This window comes from Centroberyx affinis, unplaced genomic scaffold (assembly GCF_046629955.1).
Source record: "Centroberyx affinis isolate AG114_WGS23_722 - 3 ecotype Tasmania unplaced genomic scaffold, CSIRO-AGI_Caff_v1 ptg004149l_1, whole genome shotgun sequence".
Taxonomy (NCBI): domain Eukaryota; kingdom Metazoa; phylum Chordata; class Actinopteri; order Beryciformes; family Berycidae; genus Centroberyx; species Centroberyx affinis.
Genome location: NW_027281915.1, coordinates 384,695 through 408,264, shown reverse-complemented (window position 1 = coordinate 408,264; position 23,570 = coordinate 384,695). Strand labels below are relative to the sequence as shown.

At 44.0% G+C, this 23,570-nt stretch overlaps 1 protein-coding gene across 1 annotated transcript in view; it reads left to right on the top strand.

The window, feature by feature from the left end:
• Nucleotides 1–21,941: 21,941 nt before the first annotated feature.
• The window catches only part of cachd1 (cache domain containing 1), a 58,840-nt gene continuing 57,211 nt past the window's right edge, over nt 21,942–23,570 (top strand). Inside the window, exon 1 of the mRNA XM_071542664.1 lies at nt 21,942–21,999. The gene's annotated coding sequence lies outside the window, so the exon portion shown is untranslated. The remainder of the gene's footprint in view (nt 22,000–23,570) is intronic.

Here is a 23,570-nt window from a genome sequence, read left to right as displayed (position 1 = left end):
CTGCCTAATATAACCTAACCTGATATTGAATATCATCAGAACCTTCTCATGTTTTTCTCCTGTCCTGTCGGCCTTCCTTCTGTCTCAATACAGAAAAAGTACTTCAGGGAGTGACTGCCTACTGTCTGAAAGAAATCCTATTGTCTGTTTGTGTGTTTGTGTGCATGCCCATCCAGACTGCCACCAGTACTAGCTGGCTAGCTGGCTCGTCTCACTACTTAAGCACTCGTCAGTTTTTAGCTTCAGTAAAACGCCTCGTTCCCACTTTGTGCAAGAAGCCTGCATGCCCCTTTTATCCGGTCTTATGGCATTTTTTTCTGAATTTCTATCACCCAGACTTGACTTTATTTCTCTCCAGAAGGCCTTCATGTTGCCAGGTTCGGCTGGCTGGTGCCATGCCAGCATTGCTCTCTGTCTATCTAGCCCAGGCTTTGGCACCGTCAGCCAGCCTGGGTTTCTGCTGGCATCTCTTGGCAGCTCAAAAGGAGACAAGCCCTTTTCACGCATGCAGCCTTTTTTTGGGTAAATTTTATGGAACTTTCCCGTTGAGGTGTCGCATGTGAATGAGAGTCGGAGTCAAATTTCCAGAAAATCTGCTCTGGCAACACACTGCATTAATACCTAGTAACATTTCCATTAAAGTTCCCTATTAACATGTGTGGGAAGTAAGCCATTAACAGATCAAAAATGCACAACCTGAGCGTTTAATGTCTATTATTTGATGCAAAATGTACTCAAACTGCATCAACGACAAAATAGGAGTTGTTCCCCAGGATCCAGTCATAAGACATTTGTTGGCAGCTATCAGGGATGGTTAAAGATGCTGTTATGACAAAATAAATAGCCTTCTTCTTAGTGGAAAGGAGTAAACAGTGCAAAACCCTAGATAATTGGCAAATGGAAATCCATTACATTAGAAATCTCTTACCTCAGAACAAAATTGAATAAATGAATTGCCGCCACCACCACAAAACGATAAAATGAGACCGCCCTATTTCTCAGGTCTGCCAATCTGTTCGGGGGCTGGCAGTTTGTGGTTGTGTGAACAAGCCAGACCTGCTCCCTTTTCCGGAAAAGTTAATCCGGCAGTGTTACTTAGCCCACGTGTGAAAGGGCCTCCTGAGTTTGACTGAGCTCTTCTGTAAGACTGTTAGACTGATACTGAGCTCTGTGGGAATGCAAGTGGAGTGTGTTGTGTGTGTGTGTGTGGGCCAATGGACATGTATGAGTGTGTGTGTGTGTGTGTGTGTGTGTGTGTGTATTCTTCTAAGCCTGTGTGTGTGCATGTGTGAATATGTGAGTGTTTTGTGTTTAATGAGGTCCCAATCCAGGCGTTTTGGTTGAGTGCTATAGCAGGATCGCCAGATGGAGGATTCCTCCTTGAGAGGAGCTGTCATATGTCTCCTGCATGCATCAGAATAGAAACACTGCCTTGCTCTCTCTCTCTCTCTCTCTCTTCCGCTGCGTGTGTCTTCCCCCTCCTCTCTCCCTCCCTTCTTCTCACATTCACACCAGCAAATCCGCTCGTCATTTGCATACCAGAAACTTGGGAATGTCCTTGGGGAGCTTCTTTCTCTTGGTTTTTCTCTCTCTCTCTCTCTCTGTCTGTCTGTGTGTGTGTGTGTCTCTCTCTCTTTCTCCCTCTCTCTGTGTTTCTGTCTTTCACTCTCTCTACCTCTCACTCCTCCCTACCTCTCTCTCTCTCTGTCTCCATTACTCTCTCTCCCTCAAAAGCACTCACACTTCAGCTTCTACACACAGCAATGATCGACTCATGAATCTGAATAGGAGAGGTTTCCGATGTTTAGACAGCACATTAGAAAAAAAAGCCTCTACTGCACATTCGGCTGATATCCCCCATAGGCCTGCTGTCTAAAGGCTCTACTTCACACGTTTGTGACAAGCAGACGTTGTGTGTGTGTGTGTGGTGTGGTGTGCACGCGTTTGCATCTGTGTGTAGGTGCATTGTGCTTGTGTGTTCATGCGTGTAGTCTATATATCTTTGCACATGAGACAGAGATTGTATCGATTTACCTTTTTTTTTCTCTCAAGATTTCAGCCTTTCTTGGTACAAACACTCCCATTCATTATATTACATTAAATATATACAGGGGCCCTTTGGCGGACAGACACTTTTATCCAAGGCCTCTTACAGTACCGAGAGTGCATGCATATGTTTTAGTATGGGAGCCACCATTGGCAATTGAACTCCCAGTGCTCAAAATGTCATGCTCCACCCTTTGAGCTCCACAGGCTTTATTGAGGGAAAGGAGAAGGGTGCTCACTCCAGTATTCCAGTATTTTAGTGGTGCTGTAGAGAAAATTTAGCTCTCCACATTCCCCAACAAGAAAGAAACGATACCGGAATCAAGCATTTACATGACTGACACCGTCGGCATGGACCTAATTCTCACAGTCTTGAACACTAATCTACCTGGAAGATTCTCTTATAAAACCAAGCATCTCTTCAACACAAAAGTGAAGACTTCAGATTGACCTAACAGTTATCAGATAGAAGTCTTGTGAACAACAACTACAGCTTCTACAACTTTAGCAGGGAAGTTAGCTAGCTTACTTTAGCTAGCTACCTAAGCTCGATTCTGGTAGCTAGCCATAGTGGGCCAAATAGTAATTAACTAACCCTAATAGCCCCTTTTACACATGCAGCCTGTTCCATAAATTTAACGACAGAGGGGTCATGTGTGAATAGGAGCCAGTTTCAAAATGGCGGCAAATCAATTCCACCAATTTCCCTGCTCAAGACGTAACAAGTTCTGTATTGACGGTATGTGTGAACAATGACAGTAACATTAACGGCACAAGCACGTAAACGTTAGGACGCTCTGACGTAGCTCTGTTTGAGACAGTCACAAAGTTCTCAAGGAGGTGATGAGTTTGTTCGGCGCCGGCTGTGGGACACACAAACCACTATACGGGCAGTAGCTTTTTTGACAAAGATTGGCAAAAATGTTGAATTGGACAGACATGGAAATAAGAGAAGCTCCTTAGTGTCCCGGCAGACAAAGAGATTAGCCAGCAGCTAATTCACCCGCCATCTTTTCAAACTGCAGTGACTCCGGCAAAGGTAGAACGTCATTTCCGAGAAATGCCAACAGAGGAATTTATTGCCAGTGCTGTGTGTGAATGGTAGCGTTGCTGAAAGGCATGTTTTGTGTGAACAACAGAAACCACAACCTTTACCGGAAAAATTAATCCGGCAATTTTACAGGTTTCATGTGTGAAAGGGGCTTATGAGTCGATATCCCTCCAGATTCTTGATAAACAGTAGTTGCTAATATGATTTTCAGTGGGGAATCTGTGAAATGATGCATATTTGTCCGATTCCGTTTTATTATGTGCGTCTTGGTACAGAACAGGACATAGCTGGACTGCGTTTGCTGTGATTGTGTGATTGTTCAAAATGTCTGCCGTGGGAATGCGGTCTATTGTTTGGTGGTGGATGACCCCCAAATGCGTCCACTTTTTTGGTTTTCTTGCCTGTCTTGGCGGCCGTCCACTGGAGTTCAGCTTGGTTTAAAACTGTGGATTTTGGCTGACAGTCTTTTCATCCACACTCCTGTTGTTGTTGTTTAGGTTTCTAACAAAAGGATTAGGTGTTGGTTTGTGGGAACGCTGCCTGCGCCTCACCTGGGCCAAAACCAACAGCTGCACATTTCTCATCTCTCTCCCTCTTTGTTTCCATTTCTTTCTTTTCCCTCTCTCTTTCTTCCTCACTTTCTTTCATCTCTCCAGACGCCCCCCTTTCTCTCTACTCTCGCTCAAATGGAAGGAAAGTAAACACACATTTATTTTTTTAATGAGAGCTGGTATTAAATATTTAAGATTTCTGAGTATCTCACAGCTGGGCGGGAACTTTTGACAGAGATCATTTGTGGAAAAGCTCATTAACATTGACAACTTGATGGTAAATATTTCCTGTGTTTCCCGACGTTGTTCCTTCCCACCTTCCTTCCTTCCTTCCTTCCTTCCTTCCTTCCCTCCTTCCTTCCTTCCTTCCCTCCTTCCCTCCTTCCTTCCTTCCCTCCTTCCTTATTTCTATCCTTCTTTTCATAATTCCCACCTTTCCTTTCCTTTCCTTTCCTTTCCTTTCCTTTCCTTTCCTTTCCTTTCCTTTCCTTTCCACTTCTCCTTCCCTTTACTCCTTGCCCTTCCCCTGGCCTGTCTCTCAGGCAGTTTTGCTGACTTCTGAGTGTAAGTGCGACAACTTTCCACTACAGCTTGCATTAGCGAGGTACTCCTCTTTACTACGTCTGCACAAGGATAGCACAGTGGAAAAGGAGATTTGTGTCTGTGTGTATGTGTTTGTATTTTATGTGTGTACTTTGGCATTGTGGTTTCCTGCCACAAGCGAGGGTCACAACTCATAAACCTTTTCTGAAGCTTTAATTCATTTGTGTGTGCATGTGTGTGTGTGAACAGGTCAGACGTCAAGTTAGAATGACTGAAAAGGCTTTCAGTGTGTGATGTCTCAAGCTACGGTATTTGTCGTTGGATGCATATGCATTTTATGTGTGTGCGTCATCTGTGTGTGTGCGCGCGTGTCTATGTATGTATATAAGAGTGTACATATCTGTGTTAGTGTGTTTGTGTGTGTGTGTGTATTTCTGTAATTTACCCAGACACGGGCTGATGTTTTCCTTCCTCACCACAGCTCCCTGGTCCTCTCCCTCAGCACCCTGACTAGCCAACACAAATCCTGCAGCCAGTTAATCACCTCATGTCATCTAGATTAATGCTATACTGTACTGTGCTGTGTTGTGCTAGGGCAAGCATTGCTGTACACAGTAATGACATTTTTTATTTTTCATATTATTATTTTTTTCGACAATTTTCCGGCATACACCCCCTTCATTGATACTTGTTATGGTAGATGACTCTTATCCTACTTTGCCCCATAATTGTGTAATCCTGTGTGTTTTTTTTCACTGCTCTGATCACATGTCTAGGGAATGCTGTGCTTTGTTACCTGTTGACAGGCCAAGTCTTAGCCAAATTCAAAGCATTTTGAATCCTCGGAAAACACATGAGGAGCGCTTGATTTATCTAATCTTGCAAGCGGTATATGTACTTCTGAGGATGTGTGAGTGTATGTAGCTCAAATATTTTAGTTAGCATGTTCAAATATTAGCTCATGTCTGTCCTTGGAGGAAAAAGCGGTAGGAGACATTATTAGGGCTGCACCTAACGATTATTTTCATTGTCGATTAATCTGTCGATTATTTTCTCGATTAATCGATTAGTTGTTTGGTCTATAAAATGTCAGAAAATGGTGAAAAATGTTGATCGGTGTTTCCCAAAGCCCAAGATGACGTCCTCAAATGTCTTGTTTTGTCCTCAACCCAAAGATATTCAGTTTACTGTCATAGAGGAGTAAAGAAACCAGAAAATATTCACATTTAAGAAGCTGGAATCAGAGAATTTTGACTTATTTTTCTTAAAAAATTACTCAAACCGATTAATCGGTTATCAAAATAGTTGGCGATTATTTTAATAGTTGACAACTAATCGATTAATCGATTAATCGTTGCAGCTCTAGACATTATTGTTACAAAAGCCCAAAACTGCTAGTGCCACACAGTGGCTTTTTTTCCCACTTTGTTAAGAAGAGGCCTGAAACTTTGCCATGAACTGGTGTGGGATAACATCAGGTCAGACCCTAAACAGACAGTAAGTTGTAAGCCCTTCTTACAGAAAAGTGCTATATCCCTATGGTAATTTTGGCCAGTGCATTATTACATGTAAAAAAAACCTTTGATTTAAAACATCAAGAGTTCAGGTTGAGAGTTTCCTTTTAAAGGATTAATAACATACCAGTGATATGAACTATCTCGTCATTTGTCACTGCAGTGAAAGCTCACACCCTGAGGTGGTGATATAGAAAGAAAGATTTACAGGAGGGAATTTTTATGGATTCATACTCAATTCTCTTCCATTCAACCTGTTGGTCAATTTGAGGATTTTGATATAAGGATTGTCATGTTATAATGGAAACTGCTTGTTTGATGGCTGTTGCCCTGGGGTTTAACATGTTGCCAGAATGACCCAGCCATCACTAGGGACACCTGCTGTAGTTTGGCTCATGGGTCCTTATGGTTTATCACAGTGACAGTCTGATTCCCCCCTCATGAGCCCCATGTCCTATCTTGTCTATGTTCTATATATTGTTTATTGTGTTCATGTTGCATTGTAAGGTGTCTAGACTACATGTCTTTCAATGCATGGTGCTCCGTCCTTTTTATTTTGTCTATTGATGACTATTTATTCTACTAAAAGCACTCTGCTGTAATGTGGCGTGTTGTTGCCTATACTTGCCTGTCCATTCTCCTATGTGAAGAACAACCTCTGAAAAAGGTTAGACCAAAAGCACAGCATTAAATATGTAAATTGTATGGATATATGGATGTAAGTATGCATATGTTTTGACACTTTCTACCCCAAAATTAACGATGTTGTTGAAAACGCTGTCATGCATGCTCATAGCTACCCTGAATTCTGGCTCCTTGTTTCTTCTCCCTAAGCTTAAAGTCAGACAAGGCCATCCCACAAGGCTGGGCCAGGAGGTGCTGTGGTAGCTCGTCATGCAAGACCGGGAAATGTTCCGCTATGCGAGGAGTTGTTTACGTTGAGCGCGGCCAGGAAATTTGATGCTAAGTTAGCTATACTCTCAAAACAAAAGGCTCCGTAGCACCAAAAAGCAGCGCTTTGGCCATTTTTTATTTGTTTTTATATATAGGTGTAGAAGAGCCTAGTTGTTAAAGAGACCGTCATTCAACACATTTGTCTTGCTGAAGTGTCCTTAAGCAAGACACTGAATCCCTACCAGCCCAAAGGTTGCGGTTCTGTATCTGACCCTGACCTCTGACCTCCTTGGAGGAGAGCAAGAGAAAACAGAAAATCCCTAAGTATCATGCACATACATTATGAAAGCTTTTTCAGTAACTTTTTGTACTTCTGGTGCTGTTTAGAGGCCTTAGTCAAAAAGGTTGGGTATATAGAAGCGAGCAATCGTCATTAAGGTTCTGTATATCACCACAAATGGCTCCCATATTATTAGAGCCAAAGAAGCTCTGCAGAGTGTAGGTTGTGCCAGCAAGGGTCAGCAGGGCTAAGTCATGCTAGGTTTGGCTTGGCAAAAGGAAACCAGTATCATATGGTAGTGTAGCTTAAGCTTCTCTGCTGGGCGGCCCATGCCTCTATTAATCAGTGCGTGTAACTGCCTTAAGAGTACATGAAGTAGAACAAAGCCCTGTCTATAGAGAGGCCTTATAACAGTGGCCAGACATGATCTCACATCATGCTCAGAAACCTGAGGAGGGGAGCCGGAGGACCACCCCAGAAACTGCTCTTTCCCCCCCGTTCTGTCGCCTCCCTCTCCTTTATCTCCCCTCTCTGTCTCTGTCCTCCTCCGTCCTCTGTTCTGTCGTTCTCCTTGTCTTTTCTCTGCTTCTTTCTCACACACATCTGTCTGAGACACGCACACATCTAATCTTTGTGTCTCAGCCTCACTTTTGCAAGCCATTTCTCTCACTAATCCTCTTGTATTCTACAATTCTTCCTTTTGCTCTTATATTTTTTTTCTCTCTCTCCCTCCCTCTCATTATTCAGGGATGTCATTATTCTGTTTGATTTTTTCCCCCCACAGTTTTTGTTTTTCAGGATTCTTTCAGGTGCTTGAAACACACAAGCTCCATACATTTCTAATGGGAAATGACTGCGTTCCAAGGAGGAATTGAGTTAGTACGGCACCCTCTTTTTCTGATACAGAGAGGGAAATACATAAACTGCAGAATTTAGGTGAAACTAAATTAATGTTGTAGTGTTGTCTTTGTTTGACTCATTGTACACATGCTGCATCATAATTCCTACCTAATGCCCTTCAGTTGAGCTTCATTTTGTTGTCCCTGCCCTCTCTTAACATGTTTTCCTGCCCGTTGTCATTTATTTTCTTATTCTATGTCAGTGTTGAGCATTATCTCTCAGTGGTTAGTGCTTCTGTTTGTCTTAACCTCTCTTCTCCCGCTGCGTCAAGAACTGAATTTCTTCTTTCCAGTCCGTACTTGTCAATATTATGAACGTATTCCTAAGTGACCTGCTTGGTTAAATAGTGGTTAAGTGAGAGAGCGTTGGTTGTTATTAGCGAGGCAGGTCAGCGGAGGTTACGGCTGCTAAGCAGAGGGCTATTTGCCTCAGACACAGGCTGGAGTCAGTGTTATTAACAAGCCTACAGGCACCGCGAGACACCCTTGTTACACAGTTTTTAAACATAATCACTGAGACATTTGATCTGAATAGGCCCTTTGCGTGGAAAAACAGCCCCAGTTAACATACATTTCAAAGCCCTGTTTAAGATGAAACTTTAATGGCCCATGTGGGGAAATTGGGCCGTAGCAGGAACAAATAGTAACAGAATACAGCAAAGAAAAATATATTATGAATAATAATGGAGCAAATGGGGGTTATATAAACGCACGCAACTGAGAAATTTCAACACTAGAGCAAATTAAGTAAGCATGCGTGAAGGAAAGTATGAAGAAAGTATGGATTATAGCATTGAGAGGGTGTGCAAAACAGCAGCAGTAGAAGTTACTGAGACAAAAGAATGTGAAATATGTGCAGTATGAAGTGGAAAACATCTGAAAATATCAATATACATATGTGCAATATGCAACAAATGAGAGGAATATGAGAACATGAACAAATGTGAAATCACAGCCTATAGAATCTGCAAAAATGTGCTTATATTCACATTAACACAGTAAAACTATGTAGAGAAAGTGACAATTTCCAAAGTACATGTGCATTGATGTCTGTTCTTATTACAATCACAATCAGACCATATTTGTGGATGGAAGTAGCGTGCGTACAGAAATCCAGAAGTGTCCAGAGGTATGCACCGACTCTTATGCAGAGAATGTACATGTGTACACATGTGACATATATACTGTTCTATACATACTGAGGCACATAAACTGTGCAAGCAGAGGCCGTATAGATTAGTCCAGAGCACAGGAATGCGAGGATAATCCAGGATAGTTTGTACAGACCGTGCAGGCGCCCTGTCTCAGCACCCTCCCACTTGGCTGAGGCTGGGGCTGTTTGGCCAGGAAGCGTATATCAAAGTTTCCCATTTATCGAAGCGGGGTGAAGAGGCCTTTGCTCTCCCTGTCTCTGTTTCTCTGTCTCTTGTCTTTCCTTTGACCCTAACCTACCGTTTATCTGTCTCTATTATTTCACACATTCTCTCTCAGCCTTCCGACATTCTCTCTCTCTCTGTGCCGGGTGAAAGGAGTCAGTGTGAGGTTTTGGCCTCGGCAGGGTGTACCACTAGGGTGTGACTCGGACTTGTGGTGCCAGGGGCCGCTGGCAGGCTGGCACAGGGCCCTGAAGTGGCTGGAGCCCAGTCCAGAGGTTAAGGGTGTGTGAGACACTGGCTTGGTCTCCACCGCTGCGCCAAACCAAGCAAGTATGGACTTACTCATTGGCCGGCTGTCCACTACAATCCTGGCTTTTTTTCATTCAGTTTACAGTAGGCCATGGGTTCTTAAAGTGGTAATCCTCGAGGTCCTTGATTTTCATTTTTTATTTTGGTGACATTTTTGGTGCTAAGCGCTCATTGCTGTGGTGTTTCTGCACTGCACTTCCCTGAGATCACCTGTCAATCTGATTTTCTGTTGATGCAGTTTGAGTTTCTGTAGGAGGTCTTTTCTTTGTCTGTTCAGCCATGGTGGCTATCGCTGCTCATGCTAAATACCCAGTTCTTCTATTTGTTCCAAACAAACTGCTGTTGCTTCTGCCGGAAACATAAAAGGCATGACTTTCTGTGCACCTTAGGATTTTTCTTTGGGAGGACCTACCCCATACTGGGTATTTAGAACAGCAAATCTAAAAGCTTTCATGAACTGGGTATAGCTTGAATCACATTGTGTTGTATCAGTCAGCAATAGAGAGTTGCAAAATTCATTTCTTCATTATGAAAATGTCAGGTTATTACTTTCAGATGGTTGTCTAGTTGTGCTTTGTTCAACGTTCTTCAATGTCTGCCCTGGGGAAAAAGTGTATCAATATTCATTCATAGAGGGGACCCACTGTAAACAGGCTTGCGGTCCACTGTAGGTCTAGACCCATATTTTAATGTTGTGGTAGGCATTTTAGCTTTTCAGAAACTGACTCACCCTAAGGCCCAAATTAATGTAAACATATGAGTATTCTTGCCATATTGGTACTCATAAGAATCATGCACAGTACTCAGTTTGGGTCCCTGCTCATTGCTTAAGTCCGTATTACTCACACACTCAGCTCTACACATGTCATCAATCACTTTTAGTACATACGGCCACGCAGTGCATAACGGCTTAACAAGAATCATCTATTGGCATCCAGCCTCTGCTACGCTATGTGAACGCACATACGCACACCATTGTTTATGACTCATGGCCGTTTGATATGGAGAAAAATACAAAGCCCCTAGTAAAAAGCGCAGAATTTTCTCATTATCTTACAATCCTTAGTTGAGCTAATTTTACCACAGTGTGAGGTTTTGTTTTTGCCCTCTCTAACTCCTAGATTTTATCAGCTTAATGGAAGTGCTCAGGTATGCGGCTTTGATCTGCCTTTGGAACGTTTTCACCTCGGCTCCACTTTAACAGCGAGCTGCTATTCCCATAATGCACCGCGGGCCTGGCGCTACTGCCGCTATGCGTGTGTAGCTGCTGTGAGACGAAAACCCTTTACAACCAAAAAGAAAATCGGTTGCCCCTTAGAAGCCTTCGTATATTCGAATACACACAATGGGTTTCCTGGTCCCTAGGGTCATGAAACTTTACAAAGCACTTAAAAAGTTCCACGTATGCTTTCAATTCAAGTTTAAAAAAATGAGGAATGCCACCTTGAAGAGTTTTTCATGCAGCAGCAGTATGATAAAAAGTCAGAGTTGGATGGAGTTCTTGTTAGCAGGCCTTTGGTTGAAAAGTTGTTGCATTTCTAATTAGTTATGCATGATTAGTGCAGGACTGCTGAGGCCCGCGGCCATGTTTTAATGACTTGACTGCCTTGACATCAAAGGGCCTTGTGTAAAAACCTAACCTAATGACTTGCACCTCACGCTCTCCCCACACACAGTTTATATACACACACAGGCACAGACAGCACACCGTCAAAGAGCAATTTAAAAGAGGAGGAGCGTGGTCATTACACACGGCTGTGACCTTTGAACCACGAGCAACATGATGTCATGATGATGACATCACCACTTCTCAGCCCTGAGCACAGTGTTCATGTCACAGAACTTGGTGCGGTTTGGGACAATTTCACATTGCTTTCTCTCTCTCTCTCTCTCTCCGTTTCTCGCCTGTCAATCACTTTCCATTCTCCCCCTCCATTTTCCACCCGATTGCGAGTCTGCCGTTGTCTTTGATGCTGAGTGTTCGTAACACTCATGTCATTGTTTCTTAACACCCCTAGAGAGTGAGAAGGAGAGAGAGAGATGAGACAGAAACCTCATTTACTTTCCCTAAGCTGGTAGGTAATGTCTCTCAGTTGAGTCACAATGCTCTATTTTTGGACTAGAGCTGAGCCACTAATACAGTTCAAATGCTTCATTTCATTGCTTTGTCCTGTGAGGCGGGGTAAATGGAGTAACCAGACGTATTATGAATGCATTTCAGCTTGCATAGAAACTAAGATGTCTTACAGCATGGCTCCCCCCCACTGTGTTTACTAATGATTCACCATTAGCATGCTTTACGCTTGTGATGTGCAGTAATTTAGGGTTTTTGAGTTGAGGATTATCTTTTTCCTTTTACCATTGTCCTTGAGCCTTTCTTGTTCACTTAGTAGATCAACATTGATATCAGTTAAAGGACTTGCGAATCTCATTAAAGCTATATTTCTAATGCTTGGCCCCCTTTCACTTAGCATTGGTAACAAGTAAGATATATCTCATTACTGAGCTAGAGCTTAGAAGAAGACGGATATAGCCCACACTGAAGAAAAACTAGAAATATTTCAGGAAAGCTAAGCCCACTCACTGTCAGTTGACGAGATAACCAGGACTTACTCAGTGCCCATACCTCTGAATTTCTGTCATAAAAGCATCTGTATGGCCAGCAACCTGGTGGCTCAGTTGGCCATGCAACTGGGACGTCCTGAGTTAAAATCCGACCTGAACCCTTGCCGCATGCATCCTGCTTCATACAGCATTGACACAGTTCTTCGGCTATGGCTTCAAATTAACAAAAAGTGCTTTCTTGATTACATGCTTTGAGTCGGCCCTGGACCCAGTGAGCCATAACTCGGCTTTGCCATGGAATAGTTGCTATTGTTACAGGTTTCCACGATTTCTCTCTCTCTTCTCTGCTCCTCTCCACCGCTAGCCCCCCCTCTCCACAGTTCTCTCATCCTCCCCTCTCCTCTCCCTTCCTTTCCCCTCTCTTCTCCCCCCGCTATCCCCTCCTTTTTTCTCTCACATGTGGAAAGCATTATATCCTGTCTGGTGGAGAGGGAGAGCAAACATCCCAGGCCGAGACTGAGAGCCTCTTGGGTAGGTTTTGGGGGGGGGGGGGCTGTTAGGATCTGCTTGGTGGTGACTCTCTCTCTTCCTCCTCCTCTCTCTCTCTTTCTCTGCCTCTCACTGCCTCTCTCTCTCGGCCCCGACGCTGTTTAGACAAAAGGGGGTTTTGTTATTTCAGAACCGCAGCACCCTGTAGCAGACAGGCTTCACCCTCCCACCTCATCGGACTGGGCGAGACCCTGGGTGTGCGAGGGAGAGGGAGATAAAGAGGGTACAGTCAGAATTCACCACAGTGCAGGCCGCGGGCCCTTGGCGCACCTAGGGATAGATCTGTGTTTACTACACTTGTCCCACTCTCACTCCCCAGAGAACTGAACTAATATAGAGCTGACTACAGTTGGTTCCCACAAGGTGTGCTGTGACTCATTTTTAGCTGTGATTTAGAATGGGCATTGGGATTTTGGTGTGTATGTGTGTGTGCACATGCTTGTGGGCGGTGGAGGGGTTATGATTTATATATCTGCCCTCTCTGTAGGCTACACCTGTGTAATACAATGTATGATTATGAAATCTTTCACATGCCCCTGAAATATAAAACCAGTGACATACAGGGCAACTTTTTGGGCAACTCTGATGGGCAACTGTACCCAAGGTGTTGCCCTTGGATTGTCGCAGGAACACCACAGGATTTTCAACCCTGTGGCGCTCATCTTATTGCCTGTTGGAAAAAAGAAAAGAAAAAATGTCCAATGTATTCCTTGCATAAGATAACTAAAATACTGTTGATTGGTTGGAATACAACAGGTTTTCTTAGATTTTTTCAGCCCTGGACCCAAATGAGAAATTTTGTCTCTTTTCCTGGGGACTATAAGTTTCTCTTGTTGAAATGGGATGCCTCATCAATATAGCTCAAACCCCTTTTGCGTGCTGACCAGTAGTTTAACAAACAGGGCTGATGCAAGAGCCTGCAGAGTCACTTTGGGTCATGACAAAAGTTAATTTGAAAATGGGGACTCTGGGAGAAAACGTTTGACAAGTATTGTTGCGCGGTGGTTTTTTTTTAAGTCGCTCCACATTGAAAAGCCATCATATGTGGTCAGTGTGAGAGAGGCCTTTCTGTCCTTGGACTGGCCTGATGTTGAACAGGCTCCCAGCCTTCAGTTAATGCCACAACTGGTTACCCTGGCAGCCGGCTGAAACCGCCACTCTACCAGGACTTATTGCTTGGATCAAGGCCCCCCTGAATTGCTATATGATTAACTGTAACCATGGTACAGCAACTTTTTCACAATTTTTTGGCAATTCGGGGAGTATGGCATTGCTTTCCTCTAAATTGTCCACCAATTGCACTAGCATTGAAATGTGCCCCTTGACGAACCCATGTGGGCACAGCAGGGTTTCATATTGTACAACAGATTCTGTGATTGCTTAGGGATGATCCAGTCATTCTTGTATTTCGTTTGAACAATGTCCTCGGTTTTAGCATCGAATGAAACCGAGTCCAGAGGTAGCAGTTTCAGACTGAGTTATGAAGCGGTGAGAATTCACAATGAGCATCAAGCCTCAAGGTCCGGTTGTTCTCTGTACTTCTTTGAAGAACCTATAATGGAGCTTGGGATTTGTACTCTCCATTAAAAAGAAACTTGAAATGTTTTATCCATTACACTCTTGAGTCAAATTAGAATGACAACCAGCCATTTGCATGCCGTAAAAGTCTAAACTCTATACTCTAAAATTCCTTTCTGCATGTGGAACTGATCTTGCATGAAAGCCTAGAAGTACACAAACACACATATAGAGGGTTCAAAAATGCAGCAAAGCAAATCAGAACTACACATGGTGTTCAAAGCCTTCAACTAGCGGTCTGCACACACACACACACACACACACACACACACACACACACACACAGCCACACTCTAACACAGTGTGTGGGCAGGGGATTTGGAGCCATTGCCTCAGGTTGTCCGTTAGTTAGATTCAACCAAATTAAATTGACCCCCAGTGCCTTCTAAATGCAGCAGCAAGCAGTTGGCAGACACCGACAATCGGCCATTTAATTAGCCAACCTGCTCTCCACTGGGCTGAAATGGAGACACACTTAATTAGCAAGGGTTTGGTTTCTCTATGGCCATTATGGTGACATTTAAAGATGTGGATTTGACGTACCTCTTCCCCTGCTCTACCCCCGCTCCCCATTATTTCCTTCTTTTTTGCGCTGTCACGGTCACAGCCTTGATGACTTCAGATTCCTTTCATAGTACCTGAAGCGTGCCGCGGATATCTGCATGGGATTTTCCTGCTACGCTGCGTGCATTAGGCAGGCAGTCAGCAGTCAACTTTGTTGGGTGTGCAGGCAAAGTGGTGCTTTGATCAGATTTTGAGGGTTTATGGGAAGGTTTGCTGTTTGGTTTACCCTCACACTTTCCCTAAAAATCTATAGTTGGCAATGAAGATGCTTGTAAATATTTGTCTAACAAGGGATGTGCCATTAACCATGCCATTTTTTTTTTCAGAATAAGCAGTTGAAGCCTTTTTGGCTTTTTATAAATATGAACACTATCCATGTAGTTGCAGGTTAATGCAGTCGACTAATCCTAATAGAATAATGAGTACAAATGGCATATTCTTGATTTTGCTTTCGCCTGTGTGTTATTGAGCTGTAAATTGTTTTGCGAGGAGAAGGTGCAATTATTTCAGAGACCTTTTTGTATTGTGAAAAGCAGAAACTGCACCCCCCCCCCCCCCCCCCCCCCCCCCCCCCCCCACACACACACACACACACACACACACACACACACTCCCAGGTGCCTGCTTCCTGACTCTGCTTTGTAGCTTTCAGAAAAAAAAATCGAGTTGGGAGGGTGAGGTTAGGGATGGAGACATGGCAAAGGGTCTAGGAAAAAAGAGAACGCAAGTACACACACACACACACACACACACACACACACACACACACACACACACACACACATCAGAGGCAAAAGCTCTGATGCCTCATCCCCGGCTCCAGCCCTTTGTAGTGCAATGAGCGGAGAGGTGGCCGGGGGATGGAGGGAGGGAGGGAGGGAGAGAGGAGAAGCCAGAGAGGGGGAGGGGGGGTAAAGTACTGAAGGAAAGAGAGAGGTAGAGCTGTATACCGGCAGCATGGAGGAAGCAGCAGTTTCTGTCCCTTGTGTTTCCGGCTTTTATCCGCCAGTTGTATGGAAACCAATCCTTCTGGCCCCAGAGCTCCCAAACATCTCCACTGCTACATAATGTGTGGATGTGAAATGTGCGTGTGAGCGCATACACATCCACAGAGTGTGTCTACGCATGGCCAATGAGAAGCCAGTACTGACAGATATACAGTCGACAAGCTACACAGACACACACACACACACACACACACACACACACACACACACACACACGCATACAGGTATGCATGTTTTCCTACACATGGCCCATGTACAGACATCAATTTGACACACACACACGCGCACACAATTAGAGCCTAGTAACATTTGAGGTGTGTCCCACCCAAGTGATGCTCCCATTTTGCCCTCCAGTGTGCCCACAAATAAACCTCGGACCGCTGATCAACAAGGCCTAAAGACAGGATTAGTGCGTGTGTGTGTGTGTGTGTGTGTGTGTGTGTGTGTGTGCATGCATTGATGTGCATGCTCTCCAGTCCAGTTCCAAATTACTATGGCTCACGGCTCTACTCTGGCCTTTGAAGATGGCTGAATTGCTAATAGGTTTATCCCCCCTTCAGTCCTACCACTGCAGCCTGCCTCCTTCTCTCCCTCTCTCTCCCTCTTTCCTCCCCCCCCCCCCCCCCCCCCCCCATCTCTCCCTCCATCCTTCACTCCTTCCCTTCCCACTTTGTACCTCCTCACTCCCTATTTCACGTCGTCCCTTCACGGAGGATTCTCAAAATCTCAGTCTTTGGGCTGGTATCGTGGCTCATCCGTCTGGATTTTATTCATTGCTCCACTGAGAATAAAAGAGTCACTTTAAAAGGAGAAGGGCCTCTTAGGGTAGTTTACCACATTCCCAAGAGAGCCCGACTGAAGAGCCTAAGTGGGGAGGCCCAGTTAATTGGAAGCCATGTCCATTTCTGTTGGGAGTGTTCCTGCGGTTTAACAATTCTATGTGGGTGGATTTGTGCACTAAAGTTTGATTTGTCTAACGAGCACTGTGGAAATTATATATATATTTTTTACTGTTTTATCGTATAACTTGGTGGTGAGAGATGGGGAAGCCAAGAAAAAGAGACGGGATGATGAAGGTGGAAACTGGTCATGAGCGGGACTGAAATCCTCAACCACGCAGTTGCATGGCATGTACCATAGCCCAGGGAGCACCTCAAAATTGTGACAAGATTACAAAATTATTCTTGTGATGTGTAAATCCGTTCAGCCTTACTGCTCCTCCTGTAATTTGAGTGAAGGGGGAGCAGGTAAAGCTCCGAGTCTGGATCAGGTTGGGGATGAGTAAGCTGTCATTTCAGCAACACATGCAACAACCTCTTCTCCCAGTGTCTCGACAACCAAAGTACCAGAGGATTGAAAGAACACAGTCAGGTGTGCATCTCATAAATCCATAGAGTGAGGTTTCACTGAGGTTTAGCCATTCCTTGAAGCCACTCATCTGTGGTCAGGATTAACCCCAAGGTGGGCTGATTTAATAACTGGCCTAATGAGACCAACGGCAGCGCTCTATGATCAAGGGACAGGAGTTTTCTGCATTCTTTCAAGGTCAGTGTTCAAAAAGCTGCCTGTGTGGATCCAGTGTCTGTGTTTTGTGAAAACGAACTAAGTATGGTTTTTAAGGAGGCCCCTTTGATTTGGAGCTGAACAAGAGACAAGTGATGGGTGTCATTCTTTAAAGCAGTGGTTCTCAATCCTGGTCCTCGGGACCCAAAGTACTGCTGGATTTCTATCCCGCCAGGCAGTTAATTGCATTCACCTGGTGTCCCAGGTGTAGAATTATCCCGGGTTAGATGGCTAGAACGAAAACCAGCAGGACTACACTGACTTTTTGGGAGTTTGGCCCATTGTTCATCTTACATATGTTAGGGATCGCACATAATCATCTCTGTGTGTCCTGTAAATAGCTCTGTCTGGTGTACATGCTAACGTTTAGCATACAGTATGGTACGTAAACGTATCCAGTATGAAGGTAAACCTTTTAGTAGTTCAAAGTTGTTATTGGTCTCCATTCTATAACCTGTAGATTCATAACTTCTTAAAACGAAATCTCAGTCTTAATCTGTAGTGAAGTCCATTACAAATTAAAATTGCACAAAAACTTCAGCTGTGTAAACCAAACAAGTTTGCTCGAAGTCTCACGAGAAGAAGGATCTTCTGGCATTGAAAGTAGTTCCAGAGAGTGCATTTTTTCCTCTGCTTCTCCAGTCCGCTAAACAAGCCTGACAAGTTTAATCAGGCTCAGTGTTCAAAAAGTGGCCTTTTAAGATCCGATGTCTGCGTTTCAGGAAAATATGGTTGTTTAGGAGGCTCCAGCTGCTTTGTGGTTAGGTTATATAGGTTATATGTCCTGAGTTTGTGAGGAGGTAAGCAGTAAGGTGGATATGGAAGTCTGGGTATGCCCCTGATGCTGTGTGTGTCTGTGTCTGTGTGTGTGTTTGTGTGAATGTGTATGTGCCTGTGTGTGTATGATTATGGGTCAGGGGAGGCCACAAGCCCATGGTGGCCCAGGCAGCCTCAGGCCTCTCAGGTTTCAGAGCCAGGCATTCCTCCCTGGCTGCCCCATAGCTGTGAAAACCGCAAAGCAGCTCCAACAACAAACACTCAAGGCACTGGGGGAAAGACAGCTAAGCTATGGCTAATCAACGACGGGACTTTTCTCTCTCTTTACGATTTTTTTCCCCCTTTTTTCGGGAGTGCAAGTTTTTGAACAATGGCGATTCCTGTTTTTCCCCCATTTTTTTTTCTTCTCTTGTTTTTAGTGTGGCGTTTTGTGAGCACATTATCCCTTCTAAGCAGTGGCAGCTCTGTTTGTGTGTGCTTGATCGTGTTTATTTGACAATTCCTCTTCTTGGACCTTTTTTTTTTCCACTGAGGTGGCCGTGGAACAGTAAACTCTCTGGGGTTGGGTTTGCAATTTGTAAATAATCCAGTGGTGAAATATGCAGCTGGCTTTACGCGTGTGTGTTTATTGTTTGCGTGTAGTTAATAATAGGCCTAATAATAATAACAACATAATTAACACTATTTTTGTAGCACTTTTCTGTAAGTCACAAAGTTCTGTAAAAGGAAAGGAATAAAGCATTTAATATGAATCAATCAGTTATAATAAAGACTGCTAAATCCATTTAGGCAATTAGCATTATAGTTGAGCACTTTGTTAAAGTTCACTTGAAGCCAAAGTGACAGTGACTGTGTTCATTTCAGAGCCTACATTGGACATAATCAAATTTCCAGAAATCAGTGTGTTTATGTTTGTATCTGTCATCCACTGACTGCGTGTCTGTGTTTGTATATGTTTCCTTTCATTTCACTAATGCATTCTTCATTGCGTTGCCATGAACTTTACCTCTTTTCACAAGTGCTGGAGGAAGAAAAAAAAGTTCTCGTCTTTTCAGGGACTTTTTCCTGCCCTTATTCCCCCTGAGCAAGTCGGGCTCTGCTGATGTTTGGGAAGCCATCTTGGCGTGACAAGTCAAGTCGCCCCTTGATTGTGTGAGGTCCCATGAATCATTGCTTTTGTTTTGCCTTGCTTTGCTTTTACAGGGATCCATTGAAAGGTGGGAGGGTGTTGCCATGGCAACGCAATAAAAGTCTATAGCGAGTCGGCTCCAGGTTAGCTCGACGCGGTGCATTCTGGGTAATCGGTGCCCTCTGGAATGTGTCTGACAATAGGTGTGGACAGGCAGGGGGATACTGGGTGCAACGTGGAACCAGGCAATTTAAGGCTTTGTGTGCAGTGGGGCAGCTTACAGTGAAACACCTGCCTGCTGGCTACCTCAGCACAAACATTAGTTTTACTGTTTGTACCTGGCACACAGCACTGTTGCCTATGTTTGGGAAGTGTGTGTGTGTGTGTGTGTGTGTGTGAGAGAGAGAGAGCGTTTGGCTGATGGGACTCAGGAGACCATCTGTGTAAAGGTGTGTGCATGTGTGTGTCAGAGCTGGGTCCATATTCAGCCAGGTGTTAAACTGTTTTTTCTGGGGCTCTCTGAGGGTGTGTTAAGGCTGAGGTCACACCAGGACTCATTTTCTCCATGCCTTAATGTAACACCGTGGCAGAACGGCCGGCTTCCCATTCAGTTAACAATATAAATCAGGGGCTCTTAAAGTGTTTTCAGCCTGGACGGCAAATGGGAAATTTAGTATCACCTTGTGATTCAAGCTCATGAAAAGTTTTTACCACTCATTTTGTGTTGCAGTTGACCACCAGATTTAGGCCGGCAGCTCATTTTGCTTCCCAACCTGTAACTTAAGAAACCCTGATGGAAATGAGATGGCCACACTCCCATGGTCTGTTGGTTGGGTGTTTGACTGACAATCAGTTTTATCATTGTCACCAGTCATACCAGTCTGAGCAGACAAATCCATCAACCCAAATGCCCATGTGTATCTCATAGCCTTATTGCTGCAGTGAAGGTTTGGAGTTGTAAGTTATCTGTCGTTTTAACACAATCTTTGGTCAGGCGTAGTCATCATACGGCATCACCCATAACCTTATGAGCCTCACAAAACTACACAAAGGATTCGCTGGTTTATTTTATATCTAGTGTGTTTAGACATAATGTTGTAAATTGTACGCAGTGATTCATATGTTTGCTAACTTAATTATTAACTGTAACTTGGTTTTTCAGAGTGTAAACTGATCGGTCCAGTGTTGTGTTAATTTGCCCAGTTCATTTGGCTGTAGGACTGGGTGACTTGCCTGAGTTTTGGGTTTTCTTTGTATAATGTTGCTGCTAATTGTGAAGAATGTCTAAATAAAAAAACATAAACTGCTAACATTGAGGACAAGTTAAGCTGAGACATTGCACCCAGTGATTTGCACAAATTTAACAAGGGAGTGGTGAAGCAGGTTAACCGTCAATCCTGTACACATTACCCTGAAATCACTAGCTAACAAGAGCATGTATTGCCATCACTTCTCAACCCATCAAATTACCTTCTGACTGTACCTACACACATATACTTGGCAGGAATTGTTCAGGTGGGATGGACAGAAACATTGACTTGAGAGAGCAGTTACAGGGTGAAAGAGTCTGTAGCCACTTACCTCTATTTGTAAACATTTGGTTTTGTGGGAGCAAAAGCAGAGCATTATTGTAGCTGTTAAGCTCAATTAGCATGAATAGCACACTGCCGGGAAATGATCCATCTTCAGCAGAATGGTTTGATTGGCTCCCTTATCCTTGTGAAGAAGTGTTACCATGACTTTCTCACATTCATTCAGATACACAATGTATCTGAAAGGCAATAACAATGTCTTTGACATGCGGGTCCCATGCCATACTTACTTTGAAAGGCATTAATGCATGGGTTATTCAGTAATCATTTAATAATAATCATAATAATACTTTGTGCATCCCCGTAGGGAAATTCTTTTTTCACTGACCCTCCACAGGAGGTCAGAGGTCAGAGGTCAGGGTCAGCTACAGAACAGCTCTCCTTCAGCCGGTAAGGACTCAGTTCCTTGTTCACTTGTTGAAGGACACTTCAGCAGGGTGGATGCTGGGTTAGGGTTAGGGTTAGACAGGATGGCTTGAGCCCAGATCCTCTGGTTGAAGGACGGTTTCTCTTTTCACCACGCTATCCTGCTGTGCTGATTCCTCACTACCATGGGCATGCTGAGAATTTTGTGCCTGTGACCTTGGAAATCCAAAGAAATGAAGATTCAGATCAAAACTATTAAATCACCATATTTGATGAAGATGCCAACTTCTCAGTGATAGTTTGCTGCAAAATTGCTAACAAAAACCTTAATAGTAATAAAAGAAACAACGGTCTTGAGTTGTTAACTCCTACACCTCAGAGCAAGAATAGGCCATGATAGGACCCATACTGTCAGAGACACTGCTTATGTCCTTTGCAGGACCAAGGTGATGCTGTCACATACTCTAGCTGTTTTTGTTTCATACCTGCAGCCCCAATAAAACAATGTCTAATTCACACATTCCTATATGGTGTACACATTTGAAAGGAAGACTTTTGGTGGATCCGATAACAAAGATCTTTGCTCAACAACGTGAAACACCCGAAACCAAAACCCACCTCTATGAAGGAATTCTGCCAATACTCGTCCTCATGTGATGTTCTTCTGATCAATTGCTGGACCTAAATCTCCAGGATCCCTCCTAACTATCTCTCTCTCCTTCATCCCCTCTCTCTATTTCTCTCTGCTTCTCTCTCTTCCTCACTCTGTCTGTCTCTCTACAGAGGATTTTCAACTCGTTTGTGTATACCGAGAAGACATCAAACGGAGAGACAGAAGTGCAGCAGGTGAGTAACAAAGGCTTCTCCTTTCCTGTTTGTGTGTGCGTGTGCGTGTGTGTGTGTGTGTTTGTGTGCGTGTGTGTGTGTGTGTGTGTGCGCGCCTGCCTGTTTGTGCATGCATGTGCTCTGGATGGTGCGTGTTTGTGTTCTGGTATAGTTGTCAGTTCGGCAGCAGTGAATACATGCACACACACACACACACATACACACACACACACACACAAGCCATCAGAGGGAAAAGGGGGTTTATTAAAATTCTACGGCTGCTGTCTCATTGGCTTTGAAGTTCTCTCTCTGTTTTTTCCGCTCCTCTGTTGCGCACTCGCTCTCTCTCCTGCTCCACAATATGAGAACAGAGCTGCAGTCAGACAGAATAAGGCTGGGAGGAGAGAATGGGGATCTGACTGTATTATGGTCAAGGGAATAACAGAGGATAATATTGCTGTACTTTCCCCTCTGACATTGTAACTGTACAATGAAAGTAATTTATTATTATTGTTGTTGTTGTTGTTATTATAAAAGCCCAACTAGAAATGAACAGAACTTCAGTCAGATAGGGTGATATGTTTTAAATGAGCCAGCAGTGAAAGTCTAAATTTCCCATTTGGGTCCCAGGTGGAAAAAAATGTGAAGAATTCCTGGCATCTGGTGTAACCTAGTAGTCAAACACTCGGTGGTGTGTAGGTATGGGTTCCCGTGTGTGTGTGTGTGTGTGCGTGTGCGGGATCTTGGAAGAGTGACAGTAAACACCAGACTGGTAAACAGCCACCAGCAAGAACAGACAGGTTGATGTTTGTTTGCATTTCCTCTGTGACTGTGTTTGTGTGTGTGAGCCAGTGTATCTATATGTGTCAGTGCATGCATGTGCATGTGCGCGTGTATAAGTGTGCGTGTTCATTAAGTGATACATCTCTAGCCTTGAAGCTATTTTCCATTCCAGAAGCAGCTCAATTGGCCTTGCAGCGATGCTGTTTCCTCTTTCTCAATAGCGGTGCAGCCTTTTGACCCAACTAACCTACAGAAATAAATAAAAAAACAGGTAGTGCAGGTTGTCGTCGATGTAGAATAGGCCTAATCTTAGTCGGAGGCAGTTTTTTTCCAAGAGTATCTCCATTCAAAGAAACTTCAGTCTACAGCATTATGTCTCAGATTATGGATTGGTACCACATGGAAAGGGTGTGTTTTAATGAGACTGGGTCCCCGGGTGACACTGATTTCATTCATTTTGGGTCCTGGGTGGAACATGTGTAACTCCTGCAACAGGACTATTTAATTTCCACAGCCGGCTCATAGAGTGCCCATATATTCTATTCCCCATACCCCTTTTGTGGCAGGCACCAGCCACTTCAGAAGACAGCCCTGGCATAGCTGGCATCATTTTCTCTTTTTTTTTCTTTCTTTCTCTGGGCATGGGGGCTCACTCCCTCAGCCAAAGCTAGGCTCAATTAGGAGTGGATGTGCAGCGGAAGAGAGAGCTGGGGAGGAGAGGGAGGAGAGGGCAAGGAGCTACAGAGAGGAGCTGCTGGCTTCTCAGCACTGGTTTCTCCTCTGGAAACTCATTAGTCAGACTGAGACAC